Raw genomic sequence first — 24,247 nt, forward strand, 5'->3', positions numbered from 1 at the left:
TAGAAAAATTCTATGATAGGATGTTAAAATATGACTCCAAATTATAGAATGCTAGAAATAATCGAGCTCATAGTTTTCCAGATTTTTTTTTAATGGTGGGTAAAACAGACAAATTGACTTGCCTGAAGTGATAAAACTAAGCATCCGGGGAAATCCAAATAATCTCCCAGGTTACATCCTGATGCCTTCTTAGAGCACTTAAAACATAAAGTAATGATCACTAGAAAGAACTGGGTTCAGAAGGAGACCAATGGGATCCACAAAGTCACAGCAAAGTCATCTTTAATAAGCGATTAAATAGGGAAACACCATAGAGTCAGTGTTTCAGCATTCTAGCAAAGCATTTCATGCAGCATTGGGTGATATCCTTGCAAACAAGATGGGAAAATGCCGCCAGGTGCTAGTAACAGCCAGGAGGATTTAGAACAGTTGGGTGGTTTAACAGTCATAGCAAACTTGTGGGTAGATGCCACCTTCTGTGTGTGGCAAGGCTCTCAGTGAAACATCTGTATTATGACTTGGGGTAGAGACGGCAAGTATGTTTATCAAATCTATGTTATAATGCTAAAAGAAAATTTGAAAAATTGATGTAGAATTCAACCACCACCATTATAAACTGTTTATATATATATGCATATATACATACATATACACATACATATATAGACACATGTATGTATATATACATATACATACTCATATATGTATATATGTATATAGGATGGAGGAAGCTGGCTTATAATGGTTCATATTAAAACTAATTTTAAAATAAACAACAGCAAATAAGTCTTACTTAACCACAAATTCAATATAAGCCACCAGGGCAGTATGGATACCAAAAAAAGCAAACAGTCTTAATCCGTATCAACAGACAGTGTCATTGTCCCCCCACACTTTGGTATAGGGGCTTCAGTGACTCCATCCAGAGGATTATGTTTCATTCCCAGCCCTGGGTTTCATGAAGAACCTCCACAAACTAAGTCAGCTCAGACAAGGGTGACCAGAAGAGTGAAAGCCAGAAACTTGAGAAGAAGGGGAGAATCTGATATGCTTAGCTTGAGAAGAGAAAACCTAGATGTTATAGAATGGTTGGTTGCCTTCAAATATTTGGAATAAGTCATGAGAAAGGGAGGGAAGGCATGTTGTACATAAAAGGAAAGAACTCTGGCTGCATAATAGAAGAAGCCAGATTCATCTTCACATCAAGAACTTTCTTACCAGCCTTCCTGGCCAGCAAAAGGATGGATGGCTGCCTCGCCATGTGTGGTCAACAATGGTTGCTCCAGCACCACAAGGGCTCGATGGAAGTCGGTTGACCATTGGTCAGAAGACCCCTGGGAGACAGTCCTGCAACTGAAATCAGAGGATAGATCAGATGCGCTTTCCAAGAGCCTTTTCCAAAGTTAGTGTTGGGTTTTGTTTCCAAGAGTTGTGACCATGAGGTTTTGAGAACGATTTTCTCTCACAGCTCATCTAGCATCTCTTTGGGTCATTTTCAAAATAGTCTAATCTTCTTCCTAAGATTTGTATTCATGAAATTCTCTTCCACAAATTAGAACTAACATCATTTCCCATTTCCACAATGCCTCATCCACTAATCCCACTGCCTCTTTCTAGGATATAGAGATAACTGTAAACTTGGCCAGAGAGCCAGCTTCAGGTGTTATTTTCCTATATTTGTCTCCTTCCTGTTATTGTCTGTTTGTGGCTCTTTTAGATTCTGAATCTCCTTAATAAGCTGCTGGGTCTAAAATTGGCCCTTTGCCCAGAGTGGGGTTTCCCCAGCCTAGAGGTATGAAAAGACACTTCACACTCTGTGGCACTGGGGAAGTCCCAAGAGCTAAACTATTTTATTTTAAATATTAAATAGAAAAGGAGCTTGATTAGTGGGTGTAGAAAAGAGGGGAATTTTCACTTGTGAAACAGTGACTAGATTTTCAGTTGTGAAACAGTGACTATTTTAACAATAAAAGATCATGTCTCATCCTTGACTCACACATACACACCCGTTTGATCAATTTGCTCTTTTACCAACTCTCTAATATTCTACTAGCACTATCAGAAGAAGCCGCTCAGCCTGTGCAATACAGACAGATCTCGTCTCCACAAAAAAAAAAAAAAAAAAAAAATAGCCAGATAGTGTGCCTGTAATCCCAGACACTTGGGAGGCTGAGGTGGGAAGATGGCTTGAGCCCAGGAGGTTGAGGCTGCAGTGAGCTATGATTGTGCCACTGCACTCCAGTCAGGGCTACATAGTGAGACTCCATGTCTGAAAAAAAAAAAATTAAACAAATAAATAAATAAGTAAAAGAAGCTGATCCAGAGGTACCAGAGTTACAACTAGATTACACATTATCATCTGAACTAAACAGAAAATTTATGTTTACTTTCTGAAAATATTGAGAAAATCTCATTTGTAGTCAATGTCTAAGTGTTTCCCACATCCCGAAGACCTTAGACAAAGTTTTGAATAACTTTCATCCACTAACATCTCACTGGAAAATGCCAGCGAATTTGGGAGTAAATTTGTTCACCTTCTATGGGTTAAAAATGGGACTCCTCAAGTCATCTGGATCCTTTGAAAAAATCTTCATAGCCTCCTTTAACAGACCAGTGGAGGAGAAAAAACTGGGAGAGAGTCTATGTCTACTCAAGGCTATCACTACTAAGTCCAAGTGCATGGTAATGATGAAAGAGAAACAGCTTGCATAGGTCTACTCATCCTACTAACCCGCTGGGACAAAGATCTAGAGGCAGGTCACAGTGCTTATAGACTACCAAAGGAAAGTTAAAGGAATTGGCAATGAGGAGATGGAGGAAGCAGGAGATGGAAGACATTCACTCTAAGCATCTGGATCCATAACTGGGCACTGAACTTCAAATTCCATGCAAGGAGAAAGGAATGGGGTCCATACAGGTTAACTTTCAAAGGGCCCATAGCTTCCTCTTCGCTGTCCCATCCTCAGATTTGGAACATGTGCATAAATTGAGCCTACTGATACAACAATCTTGTCTGTCAGGGACCTCAAACTTTCCTAGGTTATACCAGCAAGAAGGGATGAAGGGTTCTTTGAGGATGATCCACTGAGATGCTAATCAGCAAAATAAGAACCCCAGGAGATGGGTTAACAAACGACAGAAGGGGTGAATCATCAATAAAAGTAAAAATTTATATTTACTATACATTAAGAAGTATACCCCAAAACTAGTTTTTTTAAGCTGGCAAGATTATTACTGCCTGAGAACCTCTGCCAGGAAAGTTCTGCCCAGATCTTACCATGGCCAACTCCTTCTGCCCTTCAGATTCCACTCAAGTGCTACGATCACAGAGAGGATTTCTTTGGTGTTCCAGACTAAAGCAGCCACCCAGTGGCTACTCCACTATCCAGTTTACCATCATGTCACTCTATTATTTTCCTCCCAGTACTTAGGGCTTTTTGCAAGATAATTATCTTGTTCCCTTGTTTCTTTTCTATTGTCTGCCCCTACTTCTAGAATATGAACTCCATGCAGACAGGAATCTTGCTTGTCTTTTCACTGCTATATTCCTCACCCATAGGTACCATGGAATGCATGGAATGAGTGTTTAATACACATTTGTTGAATGAATGAATGAATGAATGAAAGACCAAATCAATGTTGGTAAGTTCTCAGTTTCTAATAACTCAGAACTAAGCAATTTTCCGGTCTTTAATTGAATATCTAACAGATTTTCTTGTGGGGAGAACTTCATTCCCCAATAACACCAGGCAAATGGAGCATGTAAATGGGAAAACATATTGTCATTGAGACTTAAGCAATTTGAAAAATAAAACTTCTCCCTATTAGAGAAGATATGCTATTAGAGAAGACAGACTATGAATCACAATTGTAAAATAAAACTGTCTATCACTTACTGTTTCTGACCCCTATACCATTACTCATCTTTCTCCAGACACCTAGGGAGCTGCTGTATGCAAAGACCACCACTTTATTTCACTGAGAATCTTTTTCACTCAGCTTCAGTGTGTGAAATTATTTCTCTTTTATCCCTGCCCCAGAAATCTAAACAGAGTCCCAGTCTTATATCCAGGAACACCAGGAGACTAGTGCAATATTAAAATATTACTCCCGTTGGTGGCTGGCAAGATGACCAAATAGGAACAGCTCTGGTCTGCAGCTCCCAGCGAGATCAACACAAAAGGCTGGTGATTTCTGCATTTCCAACTGAGAACATTTCCAAACCAGCTCATCTCATTGGGACTGGTTAGGCAGTGGGTGCAGCCCACAGAGGGCGAGCCAAAGCAGGGTGGAATGTCGCCTCACCTGGGAAGCACAAGGGGTCGGGGAACCCCCTCCCCTAGCCAAGGGAAGCCGTGAGGGACTGTGTCATGAGGAATGGTACAGTCTGACCCACATACTATGCTTTTCCCATGGTCGTCACAACCTGCATACCAGGAGATTCCCTCGGGTGCCTACACCATCAGGGCCCCGAGTTGTAAGCACAAAACTGGGCAGCCATTTGGGCAGACACTGAGCTAGCTGCAGGAGTTTTTTTTTCATACTCCAGTGGCACCTGGAACACCAGTGAGACAGATCCATTCACTCCCCTGGAAAGGGGGCTGAAGCCAGGGAGCCAAGTGCTCTAGTTCAGTGGATCCCACCCCCACAGAGCCCAGCAAGCTAAGATCCATTGGCTTGAAATTCTCACTGCCAGTACAGCAGTCTGAAGTTAACCTGGGATGCACCAGCTTGGTGGGGGGAGGGGAGTTCTCCATTACTGAGGCTTGAGTAGGTTGTTTTCCCCTCACAGTGTAAACAAAACCCCTGGGGAGTTCGAACTGGGCAGAGCCCACTGCAGCTCAGCAAACTACTGTAGCCAGACTGCCTCTCCAGATTCCTCCTCTCTGGGCAGGACATCTCTGAAAGAAAGGCAGCAGCCCCAGTCAGGGACTTATAGATGAAACTCCCATCTCCCTGGGACAGAGCACCTGGGGGAAGGGGTGGCTGTGGGTGCAGCTTCGGCAGACTTAAACATTCCGGCCTGCTGGCTCTGAAGAGAGCAGTGGATCTCTCGGCACAGTGCTCCAGCTCTGCTAAGAGACAGATTGTCTCCTCAAGTAGGTCCCTGACCTCCATGCCTCCTTGACTGGGAGACTACTCCCAGCAGGGGTCAACAGACACCTCACACAGGAGAGCTCTGGCTGGCATCTGGCAGGTGCCCCTCTGGGACGAAGCTTCCAGAGGAAGGAACAGGCAGCAATCTTTGCTGTTCTGCAACCTCTGCTGGTAATACCCAGGCAAACAGGGTCTGGAGTGGACTTCCAGCAAACTCCAGCAAACCTGCAGGGAAGGGGTCCTGACTGTTAGAAGGAAAACCAACAAACAGAAAGGAATAGCATCAACATCAACAAAAAGGATGTCCACACAAAAGCCCCATCTGAAGGTCACCAACATCAAAGACCAAAGGTAGACAAAACCACGAAGATGAGGAAAAAACAGGGCAAAAAGGCTGAAAATTTCAAAAACCAGAATACCTCTTCTCCTCCAAAGGATCACAACTCCTTGCCAGCAAGGGAACAAAATAGGATGGAGAATGAGTTTGACGAACCGACAGAAGTAAGCTTCAGAAGGTGGGTAATAACAAACTCCTCCGAGCTAAAGGAGTATGTTCTAACCCAATGCAAGGAAGCTAAGAACCTTGAAAAAAGGTTAGAGGAATTGCTAATTAGACTAACCAGTTTAGACAAGAACATAAATGACCTGATGGAGCTGAAAAACACAGCACAAGAACTTCGTGAAGCATACAGAAGTATCAATAGCTAAATCAATCAAGCAGAAGAAAGGATATCAGAGATTGAAGATCAGCTTAATGAAATAAAGCGTGAAGATAAGATTAAAGAAAAAAGAATGAAAAGAAATGAACAAAGCCTCCAAGAAATATGGGACTATGTGAAAAGACCAAACTTATGTTCCATTGGTATATCTGAAAGTGATAGAATGGAACCAAGCTGGAAAACACCCTTCAGGATATCCAGGAGAACTTCCCCAACCTAGCAAGACAGGTCAACATTCAAATTCAGGAAATACAGAGAATACCACAAAGATACTCCTTGAGAACAGCAACCCAGACACATAATCATAAGATTCACCAAGGTTAAAATGAAGGAAAAAATGTTAAGGACAGGCAGAGAGAAAGGTCGGGTTACCCACAAAGGGAAGCCCATCCGACTAACAGTGGATCTCTACAGAAACCCTACAAGCCAGAAGAGAGTGGGGGCCAATATTCAACATTCTTAAAGAAAAGAATTTTCAACCCAGAATTTCATATCCAGTCAAACCAAGCTTCATAAGAGAAGGAGAAATAAAATCCTTTACAGAAAACAAATGCTGAAAGATTTTGTGACCACCAGGCCTGCCTTACAAGAGTTCCTAAAGAGAGCACTGAAAATGGAAAGGAAAAATCAGTACCAGCCATTGCAAAACCTACCAAATTGTAAAGACCATCGACACTGTGAAGAAACTGCATCAACTAGCATGCAAAATAACAAGCTAGCATCATAATGACAGGATCAAATTCACACATAACAATATTAACCTTAAATGTAAACGGGCTAAATGCCTCAATTAAAAGACACAGACTGGCAAATTGGATAAAGAGTTAAGACCCATCGGTGTGCTGTATTCAGGGCACTCATCTCATGTGCAAAGACATACATAGGCTCAAAATAAAGGGATGGAGGAATATTTACCAAGCATATGGAAAGCAAAAAAAAAACAAAAGAAAAGAAAAGGCAGAGGATGCAATCCTAGTCTCTAATAAAACAGACTTTAAACCAACAAAGATCAAAAAGAGACAAAGAAGGGTATTACATAATGGTAAAGGGATCAATGCAACAAGAGGAGCTAACTATTCTAAATATATACACACCCAATACAGGAGCACCCAGATTTATAAACAAGTTCTTAGAGACCTACAAAGAGGACTCCCACACAATAACAGTGGGAGACTTTAACACTCCACTGTCAATATTAGATCAACGAGACAGAAAGTTAACAAGGATATTCAGGACTTGAACTCAGCTCCCAACCAAGTGGACCTAATAGACATCTACGGAACTTTCCACCCCAAATCAACAGAATATACATTCTTCTAAGCACCACATCGCACTTATTCTAAAATTGACCACACAGTTGGAAGTAAAACACTCCTCAGCAAATGCCAAAGGGTGGAAATCATAAAAAACAGTCTCTCAGACCACAGTGCAATCAAATTAGAGCTCAGGATTAAGAAACTCACTCAAATCCACACAACTACATGGAAACTGAACAACCTACTCCTGAATGACTATTGGCTAAATAGCTAAATTAAGGCAGAAATAAATAAGTTAATTGAAACCAATGAGAACAAAGACACAACATACCACAATCTCTGGGACACAGCTAAAGCAGTGTTTAGAGGGAAATTTATAGCACTAAACGCCCACAGGAGAAAGCGCAAAAGATCTAAAATGGACACCCTAACATCAAAATTAAAAGAGCTAGAGAAGCAAGAGCAAACAAATTCAAAAGCTAGCATAAGACAAGAAATAACTAAGATCAGAGCAGAACTGAAGGAGATACAGACATGAAAAACCCTTCAAAAAATTAGTGAATCCAGGAGCTGATTTTTTTGAAAGATTAATAAAATAGACCACTAGCCAGACTAATAAGGAAGAAAAGAGAGAAGAATCAAATAGACACAATAAAAAATGATAAAGGGGTCCAGGCACGGTGGCTCACGCCTCACTTTGGGAGGCTGAGGTGGGTGGATCACCTGAGGTCGAGACCAGCCTGACCAACATGGAGAAACCCCATCTCTACTAAAAATACAAAATTAGCCCGGTGTGGTGATGGATGCCTGTAATACCAGCTACTCGAGAGGCTGAGGCAGGAGAATTGCTTGAACCTGGGAGGCAAAGGTTGTGGTGAGCCGAGATCACGCCATGGTACGCCAGCCGGGGCACCAAGAGTGAAACTCTCAAAAACAAAAACAAAAAAGATAAAGGAGATATCACCACTGATCCCACAGAAATACAAACTAATATCAGAGAATACTATAAACACCGCTACACAAATAAATTAGAAAATCTAGAAGAAATGGATAAATTCCTGGACACATACACCCTCCCAAGACTAAACCAGGAAGAAGTCAAATCCCTGAATAGACCAATAACAAGGTCTGAAATTGAGGCAGTAATAAATAGCCTACCAACCAAAAAACCCAGGACCAGACAGATTCACAGTCTAATTCTACCAGAGGTACAAAGAGAAGCTGGTACCATTCCTTCTGAAATTATTCCAAACAATAGAAAAAGAAGAACTCCTCCCTAACTCATTTTATGAAGCTGTCATCATCCTGATGTCAAAAGCTGGCAGAGACACAACAAAAATAAGAAAACTTCAGGCCAATATCCCTGATGAATATCAATGTGAAAATCCTTAATAAAATACTGGCAAACTGAATCCAGCAGCACATCAAAAAGCTTATCCACCACTATCAAGTCGGCTTCATCCCTGGGATGCAAGACTGGTTCAATATATGCAAATCAATAAACATAATCCATTACATAAACAGAACCAATGACAAAAACCATATGATCATCTCAATAGATGCAGAAAAGACCTTTGATAAAATTCGACACCTCTTCATGCTAAAAACTCTCAATAAACTATGTAGTGATGGAATGTATCTCAAAATAATAAGAGCTATTTATGACAAACTCACAGCCAATATCACACTGAATAGGCAAAAGCTGGAAGCATCCCCTTTGAAAACTGGCACAAGACAAGGATGCCCTCTCTTACCACTCCTATTCAAAATAGTTTTGGAAATTCTGGCCAGGGCAATCAGGCAAGAGAAAGAAATAAAGGGTATTCAGATAGGAAGAGAGGAAGTCCTATTGTCTCTGTTTGTAGATGACAAGATTGTGTATTTAGAAAATCCCATCATCTCAACTGAAAATCTCCTTAAGCTGATAAACAATTTTAGCTAAGTCTCAGGATACAAAATCAATGTGCAAAAATCACAAGCATTCTTATACACCAATAATAGACAAACAGAGAGCCAAATCATGAGTGAGCTCCCATTCACGATTGCTACAAAGAGAATAAAATACCTAGGAATACAACTTACAAGGGATGTGAAGGACTTCTTCAAGGAGAACTACAAACCACTGCTCAAGGACACAAGAGAGGATACAAACAAATGGAAAAACATTCCATGCTCATGGATCGGAAGAATCAATATCATGAAAATGGCCATACTGCCCAAAGTAATTTATAGATTCAGTGCTATCCCCATCAAGCGACCATTGACTTTCTTCACAGAATTAGAAAAAACTACTTTAAATTTAATGTGGAACCAAAAAAGAGTGCACATTGCCAAGACAATCCTAAGCAAAAAGAACAAAGGTGGAGGCATAATGCTACCTGACTTCAAACTATACTACAAGGTTACAGTAACCAAAACAGCATGGTACTGGTACCAAAACGGATATATAGACCAATGGAACAGAACAGAGGCCTCAGAAATAACGCCACACATCTACAACCATCTAATCTTTGACAAACCTGACAAAAACAAGCAATGGGAGAAAGGATTCCCTATTTAATAAATGGTGCTGGGAAAACTAGCTAGCCATCTGTAGAAAACTGAAACTGGATCCCTTCCTTATACCTTATACAAAAATTAATTAAAGATGGATTAAAAATTTTAATGTCAGACCTAAAACCATAAAAACCCTAGAAGAAAACCTAGGCAATACCATTCAGGATATAGGTACGGGCAAAACCTTCATGACTAAAACACCAAAAGCAATGACAACAAAAGTCAAAATTGATGAATGGGATCTAATTAAATGAAAGAGTTTCTGCACAGCAAAAGAAACTATCATCAGAGTGAACAGGCAACCCACAGAATGGGAGAAAACTTTTGAAATCTACCCAGCTGACAAAGGGCTAATATCCAGAATCTACTAAGAACTTAAACAAATTTACAAGAAAAATACAAGCAACCCCATCAAAAAGTGGGCAAAGGATATGATATGAACAGACACTTCTGAAATGAAGACATTTATGCAGCCAACAAACTTATGAAAAAAAGCTCAGCATCACTGGTCATGAGAAAAATGCAAATCAAAACCACAGTGAGATATCATCTCATGCCAGTTAGAATGGTGATCATTAAAAAGTCAGGAAACAACAGATACTGGAGAGGATGTGGAGAAATAGGAACGCTTTTACACTGTTGGGAGTGTAAATTAGTTCAACCATTGTGGAAGACAGTGTGGCGATTCTTCAAGGATCTAGAACTAGAAATACCATTTGACCCAGCAATCCCATTACTGGGTATATACCCAAAGGATTATAAATCATTCTACTATAAAGACACATGCACACATATGTTATTGCAGCACTGTTCACAACAGCAAAGACTTGGAACCAACCCAAATGTCCACCAATGATAGACTGGATAAAGAAAATGTAGCACATATGCACCATGGAATACTATGCAGCCATAAAAAAAGGATGAGTTCATGTCCTTTGCAGGGACATGGATAAAACTGGAAACCATCATTCTCAGCAAACTAACACACACAGGAACAGAAAACTAAACACCATATATTCTCACTCATAAGTGGGAGTTGAGTTGAACAATGAGGACACATGGACACAGGGAGGGGAACATCACAAATCAGGGCCTTGGGGAGGTGGGGGGCTGGGGGAGGGATAGCATTAGGAGAAATACCTAATGTAGATGATGGGTTGATGGGTGCAGCAACCACCATGGCAAGTGTATAGCTATGTAACAAACCTGCAAGTTCTGCACATGTATCCCGGAACTTAAACTATAATAACAAAAAAAAAAAAAAGCGTTATTGCCACCAACAGTATCCCTTGCTATATACCAAGGCAATTTTAACATGCTCAAGTAGTCACCTGCTAAAATGTGAACATTCCACAACCAGTAAATTCCACAAAAATTTTAAAAATATTTTTCTCTGCAGACAAAATAAACATTGCAGCATGAAATGTACTTCGTAAATTGAATAATTAGATGCCGGATATCAAAGGGCCAAGATAAAAATAGCAGCATCCACCAGGCTTCCTACATTCTTTATGATAGACTAAGCCGACAGCCTGGATGAGACCGCACTAACATGAAAATTTGTTGCCACTAATCCTGTTCCTGTAGGCAGAAAATTCTCTTTGTTTTAGCTTCAGAGTGAGAAAAAAACTCCACCATCACCTAAAGTCCATTTTGTACAGTTAAAAATAAAACTCGTCAAACAGGGATTTGCTGCATGACCCTGACCTGTGCACAGCTGCAGGCTTCTCCGGGCAGGAGAACAAATGTCTGCATGGGAAGAGAATGCACACTGCTGGCTGGATCAGGGGAGAGTTGACGCTCATGTGAGAAAGTTCAGGCAGGAATGCCTGAAGGTTGCAAATAATTCTATAAAGTAAATCACACCATACGCCTCTGTGGGCTACACAAATGCACCCATGGCCAAACAGAGCACCGTGTGGCTCTTCTGTCCATGCACAAGTAGGGAGACAAAGTCTGGGTCTTCACTTCTCTCCTGTCTCCTTCCCATCAATGTGCTCTAATTCTTGTGTAGGGACTTGGTTCAAGCTGCACATCCTCAGAGAAGCTTTTTCTAAACATCTTGCCTAGAATGGACTCTGGTGTATTTTGTAAGCCCAGGCTTGCATTTGTTAATAGGTAACAGGAGCTCCACAAATCCCCTTACCCTGTGTCTTGCTTCTTTCCAGCTCCTGTGTGTCCGGTCTGCAGGGAGATTCTTATCTCCCACCAGCAGGGAGGTACATCTTCTGTTATTTCCACAGTTTAGTACAGTACTCCTATCAAATGGCTATGTAGTAAAAGCTGATGAATGACTTAGCAAATTACCTTTTCATAGGATTCATTCCTGATAAAACAGGGCCTTCTTGCATGAGAAGTGGATCTTGGGGAACACTGAAATGGGATGGGAGCGAGAAAAAGGATTAAACACAGGAGGTTATATAGGAAGAGGGAAGGAATGACTGGCCTTCCCCCAAGAGAACTCAAGGAGGACCTCTGGACTGCATGCAGCATTTCAGGGTGGCGCAGAGGAGAGGAGGCACCGAGGCAATCCAGGAAGGAGCAAAGACTCGTGGTCCGGAGAGAATGGTGCCACTGAATGCACAGTGCGGAGGGGGTTTCTGGAAGAAACGTGCCAAATGTTGAACAGAGTGAGGCAAAGTGAGTACCTCTGCATGTGTGTCAGTGGGGCGTTGAGATACAAGGAAAGTAAGATAGGGGACGGGACCACAGTTGCAGCACAACCAAGCCTATTTGCTGACGCTGAAGGAGAACTGTTAGGCAAGATTCCCCCCACTGCATTTTTGTCCCAAATGCCACCCCAGAGTGGTATCTTCCCAAACCACACCCAGCTCTGACGCATGACGGCTGACACCTGAGTTTCCAAGGTCTCATGGTGATTAATATGCTCATTTCCATGGTGATACTTTTTGGTTCTTCACCTAACTCTCCTTTAAGGGTAGAATAAGGACTAGTTAGATAATTCCCTCGAATTCCAAAGGTATTCCAATTCTCAAGTAATCCAAGTTGTCACAGCTGCACTGAATTCTCCCATCCACTGCTGGCTATTCTGGGAGCAGCCCTCCCTGATAGAGCCTGGCTTCTCCGCGGGACCCCAAAGTACCAGCAGAAGATGTGAGAGGGAGGCAGTCTCCTTCCAGGACCTTTTATCTGCTTCTGGTAAGGCCTGACCCCTAGGCAGTCACACACATGGAGCAAGAGTGCTCTCTGCTTAGACAGTCAGCGACTACAGCCAGGAGCAGAGCATTTTGAGGGGCACCCCTCACCAGGGAGGGGAGAGATGGGGAGGTGCCAGTGCCATCACCAATCACAAATTCTCGGATTGGTTTATTTCTTTGACAGTTCGTTTTAATGCTTTGTACCTGATGCTCAGACATCTAGAATAAGACAGCTTTTCTCTCCTCATTTTTTATTAGAAGGAGAAAAGAGGAAAGCAATCAGAATCCATTCTTCTCAGCACGTGGGCAAAGCACACATTAAAGCACCTCCACGTCAGATTCTCTTTCCTCCTCTGCAGTGCTGTCCATACTTCTCCAAAACATTCCCCAACTATCATCCCTTCTAGGAATGTACTCCAGAATATGCCCTTGAAGAGGACAAAAGGCATAAGCCCCACAGTCACTAGCATGTGCTAACATACTCATGGGTTCTGTCATCCAGGGTTCATCCTGTTATCATCCTGGGTTCTGTCAAAAATACATTAAGTAGATGTAGTCTTCATCCTCAGGAAATGTATAAGCCAACACAGGAATAGAGTTTTCAAGGTTGCTCATCCCCCTGCCTCTCTGGTCCCTGCCCCTAGTGGTGAGGAAATGGCGCAGGTGGCTCTGCCTTGGCTTCCCACACTCGGCCTGCGCTCCTGGGTTTTTGCCACTTCACCTTTTTGGTTTGGTGACCATATTCTTCAACCCCAGTAAGACACATTTTCATAGATCCCTACATATATATCTATATTTGAGAGACAGGCTCTCACCCTATTGCCCAGGCTGCAGTAAAGTGGCATGATTGTAGCTCACTGTAACCTCAAACTCCTGGCCTCAAGCAATCCTCCCACCTCAGCTTCCGAAAGTGCTGAGATTATGGGCATGAGCCACCACACCCAGTGATCCCTCTAGTTTAAGAGGAAAATAGGCTAAAGCAAGATATTAAAAGGTGAACACTCATATGGCCGTCTGCATTAGTGTACTATTGTGACTATTGGTAAGAATAAAATACTATCTTTATGTGAACACTTACAGGAAAATCTGAGTTGAGAAAAGAAAGGTAAAAACAAAATGCTAGATGGGGGATGTTATGCCAAAAGGGACAAGTGTGAAATCTGTCAGTCAAGTATAATATCAAGACAACTGCTTACATAATACATGTAAGTCAACTACAAAAGAGGAGCCACTTAGGCCAGTTTGAGGCAAGGAACCTAAAAAAAAAAATGTGAGGTTAATGTAGAATGTTAAACTGCAGAATGTTAAACTATTCAGCCTGAAAGTAAAAACTGGTGAAACAAACAAGAAAGAATATTTCATTTTATTAACACTAGATGGGCACGGTGGCTCACGCCTGTAATCCCAGCACTTTGGGAGGCCAAGGTGGACGAATTGCTTGAGCACAGGAGTTTGAGACCAGCCTGGGCAACACGGCAAAACTCCTGTCTCTACAAAACATACAAAAATTAGCCAGGTGTGGTGGTGTATGCCCAAAGTCCCAGCTACTCGAGAGGCTGAGGCAGGAGAATGGCCCAAGCCCACGAGGCAGAGTTTGCAGTGAGCTGAGATCACACCACTGCACTCCAGCCTGGGTGACTGAGTGGGACCCTGTCTCAAAAAAAAAAAAAAAAAAATCATTTTACTTCTGTATTCAGTTGGACTTTTTGAAAATAGGCTATGTTAACTACTAGAGAGTACAAGATCAGTAACTAGTTGAGGAGTCCACAACTTTATATAGTAAGTGGCAAAATGTTTACATAAATCAATCAGGTTCTGCATGGGCCCCTGCAAAGGAGATGCTTGTTGTCTAGTCCAGCTGTGATCTGTGGTGTATTTTGGCTCCTTTGCTTTAGGAAGAAATTAAGAAATGAAGAAGCAAGTGACATTCGATGAGAAAAAAAAATAAACAGAAACTATTCTTAGAGTTTGGTCATGGCCTGAGGGCCATGATACAGTAATTACGTAAGAAAAGTCAATGAGAAATAAACCCAGCATGAAAACCTGAAATCCCGTAGCCTAAATGGAAGCCTAGTGTGGGGAGCTACTACAGGATTTACGAAAATACCCTGGAACCCACTTCAGCATGCTGGCCATCAGATCGCCGTGCATCTCCTATGTTTCAGAAAGTTCCTTTTTACGGAGCACTGTTTCAGTGATTAGAAAGGTGTGTTTTTTAAAAATTGAACATTAGCCTGAACATCTACTTATGGAATGTTATGCATTACACAAGCAAGGCCATTCCTCATAGTACCTAGTGAGCGGTGCTAGGTCCAGGAAACAAACCATCTTCTAGGTCCAAAATTGCCAGTCACTGATGTGTTAGGCAACAAGGGAGGAAAAGCAGGCACTACACCTCTCAGGCCTCTCCATTAGCATAGATGATAGACTTAGATACCTGTCCTTCTCTAGACTTTTATATTTTATTTACAGTAACTATTCAAAATTAACTTGGGACACCCAACGTGAAGTGTCAAAGAAAGTGCAATAGACAACAACAACTACTACACCATCTATGTACTCTTCTTTACCTTTAAAATAGTTTATTTTAGAGCAGGTTTAGGGTCACAGAAAAACTGAATGCAAGGTACAGAGATTTACCATATATCTCCAGCCCCAACACGTGCAGAGCATCATCAACATCCCCACCAGAGTGGTATTTTGCTACAATTGGTGAGCCTATGCTGACACATCACTATCACCCAAAGTCCATAGTTCATATCAGCATTCATTCTGGGTTTTGTACATTCTATGAATCTGGACAAATGTTTACTGACACGTATCCACCATTATAGAATCACATGGAGTAGTTTCACTGCCCTAAGAATCCTCTGTGCTCCACCTACTCATCCCTCTCTCTTCTAGTCCCTGGAAACCACTGATCTTTTTACTATCTCCATAGTTTTGCCTTTTCTGGAATGTCACGTACTTGGAATCACACAGTATGCAGCCTTTTTAGATTGGGTTCTTTCATTTAGTAACATGGATTAAGTTTCTTCCATGTCTTTTGATGGCTTGGTAGCTCATTCCTTTTTATAACTGATTAATATTCCATTATTTGGATGTACCACCATTTATTTATCCTTTCATCTGTTGAAGAACATCTTGGCTACCTCTTAACTACTTTTTTTTAAAAATAGCATTTAAAGATATAGGGAGGAGTAAAACAAACAAACAAACAAACAAAAACACGGCAAGAGCAACTCAGGCTACCCATGAAAAACTATAAAGAATCTCTTTAGTGCTTTCTACTTTCACCACTCCTTTTCCCAAGGTGATTGCTTCGTGTTTATCTACCAACTCTTGATATGCAAGGTAATTTTCTCCTGGGTCTTCTTCCTGAAGGATCTTGTCATAAGTAGAACGGTATTATAGGTATATATCAATAACTCATATATACATATAGTTATATATTAATAACACATTAGCTTTTAACTGAAAACTGAAGTTTCAGTTTTTGTGTAAAGAAATTCTCCTCTCAGGAATGTTTGCATTTTAACAGAAAGAACGAATTTCCGACTAGAAATTTCCAACAGTATAGCAGCCTGTTCGGGAAAAATCAAGTGGTATTTGGAAACAAGAGTGTTTTACTGATGTCCCTCAAATTACTCCAAACTGGGATTCACCAAGGCTCTGATTTATTTATCTCTATTAAGACTTCACTTACTGCCTGGGCATAGAGGCTCATGCCCGTAATACCAGCACTTTAAGATGCCAAGGCAGGTGGATCCCTTGAACCCAGGAACTTGGGACCAGCCTGGGCAACATGGTAAAAGCCTGTCTCTACAAAATAAAAATAAAAAAAAGCTGGGAGTGGTGGTGCATGCCTGTAGTCCCAGCTACTCTAGAGACTGAGGTGAGAGGATCCCTTGATCCCAGGAGGCAGAGATTGCAGTGAGTGGTGATCTTGCCACTGCATTCCAGCCTGGGCAACAGAGCAAAACCCTGACTCAAAACAAACAAACAAACAAAAAGAACTTACTAAAGTTAAGAATTTGGATCTAGACATTCAAATTCAACACACTTTGTTTAATATTTAAACGCTTTTAAAGGAAGCAGTTGCCAAGACCTTATTCTTTATAACTGATTCTCAACCAGGGGTGATTTCGCCCCGTATCCTGAGGACGTTTAGGAACAGATGGACGTATTTACGGTTATCACAACAGGGTGGGGTATGGGAGTTAGTGCTACTGTCATCTAGGGGGTAGAGGCCAAGGATATTGACGAACACCTTGCAATGCACAGGTCAGCCCCCACTACAAAGAATTAGCCAACCCAAAAGTCGATAGTACTGAAGTTGAGAAACCCTGCTCTCTGTGAGCTAACTGCACTAAAGTTGATACCTAGATAATATAAACATCAATGTGAGTGATATCAGTGCCCAGCTTAAGAGTAAAAATGACCATAATTTATAAGGATCTGCACTATTTTCTTAACATTTCTGGAATATCTTATCCCTGGCTTTGATTTATTGAAATTGCCTTTTCAAAACACTCAATTGAATAAAATGAAGAGGCTTTATATACTGTATAGTTCATGCAAGTTTTTCTATTTTGGAAATGGAAGTAGTGATTAAAATTGGCATTTCTGAAACTCTAATTGCTAGTTGTTGCATTGCTAGGGGGAAAAAAAAAGAAAAATATTTCCAAGACCAGCCAGATGGGAAGTCTCAAGATAAGAAATATAAGCCAGTGTTCATATTCCAACCAGAAGAAACATTCTGTTTATACATTTTTAAATTCTGCTTAAATAGTAAGCAATGCATTTATTTAATGAATTCCTAAATAGCTATTAATTGGCTGACTAGTTTTCTAATATTGGATTTAATCTCCCAAACCCTATTAGATTATTAATAAGTAGAACAGAGTCTATATTTTTAAAAACTCTGTATAAATAACAGCTTTATACATTTTAATGGGATTAGACTGGTTTCTGATATTGTAGGTGATATCCACATCTTAAAATGTCCGTTTTTCAAAACTCATTATGTTACCAGCAGTGAATCTGTACAAGTCTGAAGCAAACTTGACCCTTGACTCCTCAAAGAAAATAATTTGGCTGAGGAGCAGATGCACGTTTAAGGCAGAGGGAAAGACCACGGCAACTTTTAGAGCAGGAGTGAAAGTTTATTTAAAAAAAAAATTTTACAGTAGAAACAAAAAGAAGTAAAGTACACTTGGAAGAGGGCCAAGCGAGTGACCTGAGAGATCCAAGTGCCCCATCTGGCTCTTAACCTGGAGGTTCGTACATTGGCATGGTTCGGGGTTTTGGTTTCTTCTCGCTTGAGAAGAAAGGGCTTCCCTTGGAGCAGGTTGTCTCCATGCCTGGTGGCCAGCCAGCACTTGGGAAGGGCTGCATGCACAGTGTGTTTACTGAATTTGTACAAATGCTCACTTGAGGTGTTGTTCCCTTACTAGCTGAACATTCCTAGAGGAAGGTCATACACCCATTAAACCACCATTTTGCCTCTTAGTGCGCATCCTTGAGCCCACTTGCCTAACTCCTGAGATCTCATCAGGAAGCTGCTGATAACCAGATGTGGGTGTTTTCTTATCTATTGGGAGACTGCCATTCCCTGGCACCAGCTGTGCCCAATTATTGTTTTACAGAGACAGTTTAACAACCAGCTGACCATCACCTGATGGTCACCTGACATTCCTGGTGGGCAGGGCCCTGTCCTGCCCTGCTCATGTCTGCCTAACTACCTACTCCAACAATTTGTGATTGAAATATGATGAAGTCTTTCAGTTTACACACCCAGACCAGAGCAACACAAATGTCTTCATGACGTCAATACTCAGAGTCTTGGGAACACAATCTATATTTCTTTGGTAACTTCTGCTGTCCTGAAAGTTCTCTCTCCTCCCTTTGTCACTCTCTTTCTTCTCCTTGTTTTTCTCTTCTGCCATTCCCCTAAGAAACAGTAAATGGATGGAAAAGACTTGCAGTGGAGGCATGTGAGGAAAAGCCATAAAGGTTCCATCTGTCATCATGAAACTAAAACTGCTCAAACAAGAAAAGATGGCCCAGCAAGGGCTTTCACTTACTGAAATTTATCTCGAATTTTCCAAACACAAGAATCTTTAGGCCACGAAGAAAGGCTTTTTTTTTTTTTTTTTTTTTTTTTTTTACAGGGTCTTGCTTTTAGTAGATTTGTGTAACTGTTTTCTTTTATTCAAGTCTGCTGAAAGCTACTGAGTGAGAACTACGAATTGAGGTACATCTCTTGCCAGTTGCTTGGGTTTGACAAATAAAGTAATCATCAAAATCACGGAGTGTGCACTGCTTTTAAAAGCCCTATTTGCTTGACATAATATAGCAGCTGGATGGCTAGGCAAATAAATGGCATTACTTAACATAATCACTTAATGTTGTGCAACGAAAGTCAGGTCTCATTGCTTTATCGCTTTCAAAGAGTTTAATGACAATGAAGTTGATTGTTAGTGTGAAGATATAAATTGTTCAGTAGTTAGAGTTGTTAATGACAGCAAAGGAACACAAAAGAGGAAAAATAGGCTTTAGCAGTACAAATTCATTGCTAATTGCCTGTGCATTCATTATAGGCTGACCAGGGCTAATTATCTAATTAAACTAAAGCTCTGCTGCCTTAAAGAAATTTCTATGCACTGTGATGTTGGTTGTCAATTACTCAGCATGTCCTGTTGAAATGTGTAGTTAACTCAAGTCATGTTTTGCTTTTCCCACTAGCAATACATGGCAGTCTTATTGCATGATAATTTGTGCTTAGAATGAAAAAAAAAGTTTTTCCTTAAAAAAATACATTGTGGAAACTAAAAATAATAACAAACATTTTAAACAAGAGCTCCTGCTCATTTTACTCAATGATCTATATTCAGGAAAAGTCAATATAATCTACTTTGGAAAGGGAAAACACAGACATAAAAAACAAGTCAAATATCGTTATATACATGCTACTGAGTGTTCTCTTCATGTTAAAAATACATTTAAAAGTGTCTTTTGTGATATCTGTGTAGATCATGGTATGAAATTAATATAATTTCATATCATTACAATCTTCAAAATTCATAAGTTTTTTTTTTTTTTAATGCTGGAAGGAAAGTGGTAAATCATCTAAACCAAATTCTTCACTTTATAAATAAAGGAACTGAAGTTCCCAGAAGTGAAATCATTTGCCCCAAGTTACACAGCTGGTTGCTAGAACCAGGAGGAGAACTGGTATCCTCTCAGTCCATTATTCTTTCCATGTTCAGTCCTGCTGTTCCACTTTCAAATCGTACTGTTATTTCTCACACTTTCTCCAAAATGCCAGAACAGAGCATCTATGGACAAGGTTATCTTTGTTTGTTTTTCCAAAAGAAGGCTTTGATTAGTGGCATTTCATCTCTCCAAGGAAACACGTGTAATACTGCCCCTATTTATTTATTTCAAGTCAGTCAAATGCCCAGGAGTGTAATTTAAGGCGAATAGTCAAGGGAGAAGCTTTAAAAAGCAAACAAACAAACAAACAAAAAAACAAGGTATCATATGCCTTCTCCAACTAAAGAGAAAAAGGTGATAAACTTACAGTGGATTTTATTAATCAGAGTGCTCAAACAATTAATTGCATCCTGCTATTTTGCTCCTAAGGAATTTTATTCTAAACCAATGATCCATGACCATTAAGCAATATTTATTGGGTTGGTGCAAATATAATTATGGTTTAATGGCAAAAACCGCAATAACTTTTGCACCCACCGAATACTAAGCATCCTGTGGGAAAAGCATCTCCCAAGAAAGTACAATATCATTCTAAAGAGTTTCCCCAACTTCATCTCCCTTAATCCTAGTATACGGCATCTGTTCCCCTGCAAGGACATAGAACTCTGGAACCCTGTCCTGCCCCTTTCCCAGTCATTTTTCAGGCAGGCACCAGCAATGAACACACAGTTCTTTGCTGGCAAGTCAAGGAAGACGATTTTCCCTTTCACTGCCTCTTGAAGCTGAACATCAACTGTTTCACCACTTGTGATTCAAATCCATTAATTAAAATAAATATAAAGTAAAACTCTCTCAGCCAGGAGGAAGAGGACAGATGGGGAAGCGGAGGAGGTGGAGATAGCTGATGTCTTCTCAGAAGAAAAAAAAAAAAAAAGGAAAAGAAAAACAAGAAGCATGAAATGGGGCGGGGGGGAGTTAATTAAGAGAGGTAAAGTGTGTTTGAATTTAATTTACAGTTCACAACAATTTTAAGTCTCATAATAGTTGCATTGCTTAAATGAGAAGAGGAAAACCTCTCTAATACCAAACTGGTGGAGGGGGTGCTATAATCTTAAATCACCTCCAAAAATCATAATACGTGACCTCTGGCAGTGCTTCAGCCTGGGCTATAGCAAAATCTTCTCTTTGTTAATAACTTGTGAAAGCCGCACCTTCCCCCACCTCAACTACGCTCTGCATTCTACCAATTTTTAATTCTTTTTCCCTCGCCTCTCATTGCCTGAAATAAGACATTGGCAAGTAAGAGGAAAAAAAGAATAAATTTAAGTCTTTCTCTATCCCAATCCACTATGCACCAGTCTATAGAATTACAGTTAGAAAATGGTGTCTATGGCATGTATCACACAACACAACCTATGCAATTTATTAGTGCAATGTGTACACCTAAAGTCTGACCCAAACATGAAAAAGCCCTGAACTTAGCATATTTAACTAAATAGCCCGTACACCAAAGTGATATGACTTCAAATAACCACACAAATTTGAACTAGAGTGGGCAGAGTTACTTTATATGATCTTAGTGGAGATGGACACAGCTAACAGGATTATAGTGTAATAATTTTAGATAAATGAAAGAAAATACATATGTTTGGTTTTGTGTGAATCAGTCTTATGATTGTCTCTGTCCTCCACATTGAGCTAACGACATGCTAGAAGGAATCTTACAAATAAATCATCTCTCACAGAAACTGGGATCCAGCGAAGTCAGGTGACTTGCTCAGTAACACACAGGTAGTCAGTGGCAAAGCCATGACACCAGCTCCTCTGACTTTGAAATTATTATTTTTTCTTACAACATGACATTCATTCATAATAAGGAATGAGAAATATACACTCATGTTTTTTAAAAACTGAAAGCAATGATACAAATCCAAAATACTTCAAATATAATTGAGTATGAATTAGTCTGAAAATGGGGATATTTTTATCCACTTATTTACCATGTTCTATGCTAATATACAAGGCAGATATCGGAATAAGGTGGAAATGACTACTCGGGAAAAAATAAACCTTCCTTCCCACTTTAAAAACAAAAACAAAACAAAACTGCAGACTAGGAACTCTGAGCATGTGAGAATATCATTATAATCTTTTGCACTCTTTCCACTGGATCTCAGTGTACCAAAAGAAATGGACAAATGAATTCTGAAGAAGATTTGAGTAAAAGCCAGAAGGTAATGTATCTTGTGAATTAAAGAAAATTAGTCCCCATAGAGTCAAGAGGTAGGGGAAGAAGAACGAAAGGCAAAAGCACAAGCCTAGTTCCCAAAGAATGAAGAGATCATAGAAATGAACAAGTGGAGTTAAATCCATATAGGCTGGGGGCTCTTCCAGCTCTCCTTGTTTCCTGGTTAATTAAGCAACTGTAAAGGAGGAGAAAAAAAAAATCTCAGCTTTACTCATGCTTCTGTGTGCTTCCCTCATTCCTAAATTTAATAGACGTGGGCAGGAGGTGGGATTTAAGCTTTATCAGTCTTACCTATCACCACAGAGCTGTCAACCTGTGAAAGAAAAAACATGGAGAAAATACACTTTGAAATAGATTGCTGAAGCAACAGCTCATCAGCAAGCCCTGTCAGCTGTACCTTCAAACAGATTCTTATCCTTACACTAGTTCTCTTGTCTTTCCTCTGGATTACTGCCCCTCATTCAGGTTTCCCTTCTGTTACACTCACCCCACCACCAACCTCTTAAAAATGTAAAACAGATCAAATCACTCCCCTGCCCAAAGCTCTCCAAAGACTTCTCACTGCATTTAGAATAAAATCCAACTCCCTACCACAGCGTACAACTTCCTATTAACCCCTCTCACGGCCTAAAAGGCCTACATAGTACAATCCCTACTGGCCTCTCCACCTGCATCTCCCTCCAGGAACCTGGAAACTCACTATGCAGTCTTAACCCCACAGGTCTTTATCTTCTCTCCTAATTATACCAAGTTCCTTCCTATGTGGTCAAAGTTGTGATAGTCAATACCCTGTTAACAATCTTAAGGATGTTTCCTGGTCTTGGAATGCTCTGACCCCAGATTTTTCCATGGCTAACTCCTTAACATTCAAAAGTGGCTTAAATGTTAATATCTGGTCACTCTTGATAACCCAATTTAAAGTAACATAGCACACACACATAAATATCATACCATCCTATTACTGTATTTTACTGTCTTCCTAAGTTTTCTCTGTCTGAAAAGTATGTTGCTCATTTACTCGCACTGTATAACACTTCCATCCTCTCAAACATACACATTTCCTTCCAGGTAAACGCCTTGGGAATTTGGACTTTGTCTTTCTTTGTTCCTTGCTGAATCCCCAAAGCCTAGAACAATGCCTGGTACCCAGTGGATACCGACTGTTTCTTAAACGATTGATTTTGTCTATTCCAAATTTTCCCCAAACCTTGTCTCTGCCATGCATTTTCCTAGTATTTGTTCACTATCACTTCTCTTCCTGTCTGTTCCCTTTCAGGATCTCTTTGGTCTCCATTTTGCTTACAACAACACTGAAGAATTACAGAATCAAAGAGGATAAAAAAGAAGGATGTTAATGCTAACAGAAACCCACTCAGTCTATGCTACTGGCAGTGGGGCAGAAGGGCAAGTAAACTGCTTCTTAAGGGCAAAAGCCCATAGAGTCAATGTCACCCATTAGTGCAGCTCTGAATGAAGGGCAACATCTAAACGAATTATGGAGGTAGTCTCTTTGTGACCTAAAAAAGTACCACATGCCCTGTAGACACTCAGCAGTTCTTACGAACTTTTTTTTTAGAGACAGTCTCACTCTGTTGCCTAGGCCTGGGTGCAGGGGTGGAATCATAGCTAACTGCAGCCTTGAACTCATCGGCTCGATCAATCCTCCTGCCTCAGCCTCCAGAATACACTACAGGCATGTATCACCATGCTCAACTAATTTTAAAATTTTCTCTGTAAAGATGTGGGTCTTGCAGTGTTGCCTAGGTTGTCCTTGAACACCTGTCCTCAAGCGATCCTCCTGTCTTGGCCTCCCAAAGTGTTGGGATTACAGGCGTGAACCACTATACCATGCCTGCCTGGTTCTTAAAATTTTTAATGTGCAAGATTCAGATGCAGTAGGTTTTGACATGATCTGGGAACCTGCACTTTTGACAAACACTCCCAAGTGATTCTGACAGAGGCAGTCTTTGGAAACTGTGAACTCAGGCCAAAGGA

This window comes from Papio anubis, chromosome 11 (assembly GCF_008728515.1).
Source record: "Papio anubis isolate 15944 chromosome 11, Panubis1.0, whole genome shotgun sequence".
NCBI classification, from domain to species: Eukaryota; Metazoa; Chordata; class Mammalia; order Primates; family Cercopithecidae; genus Papio; species Papio anubis.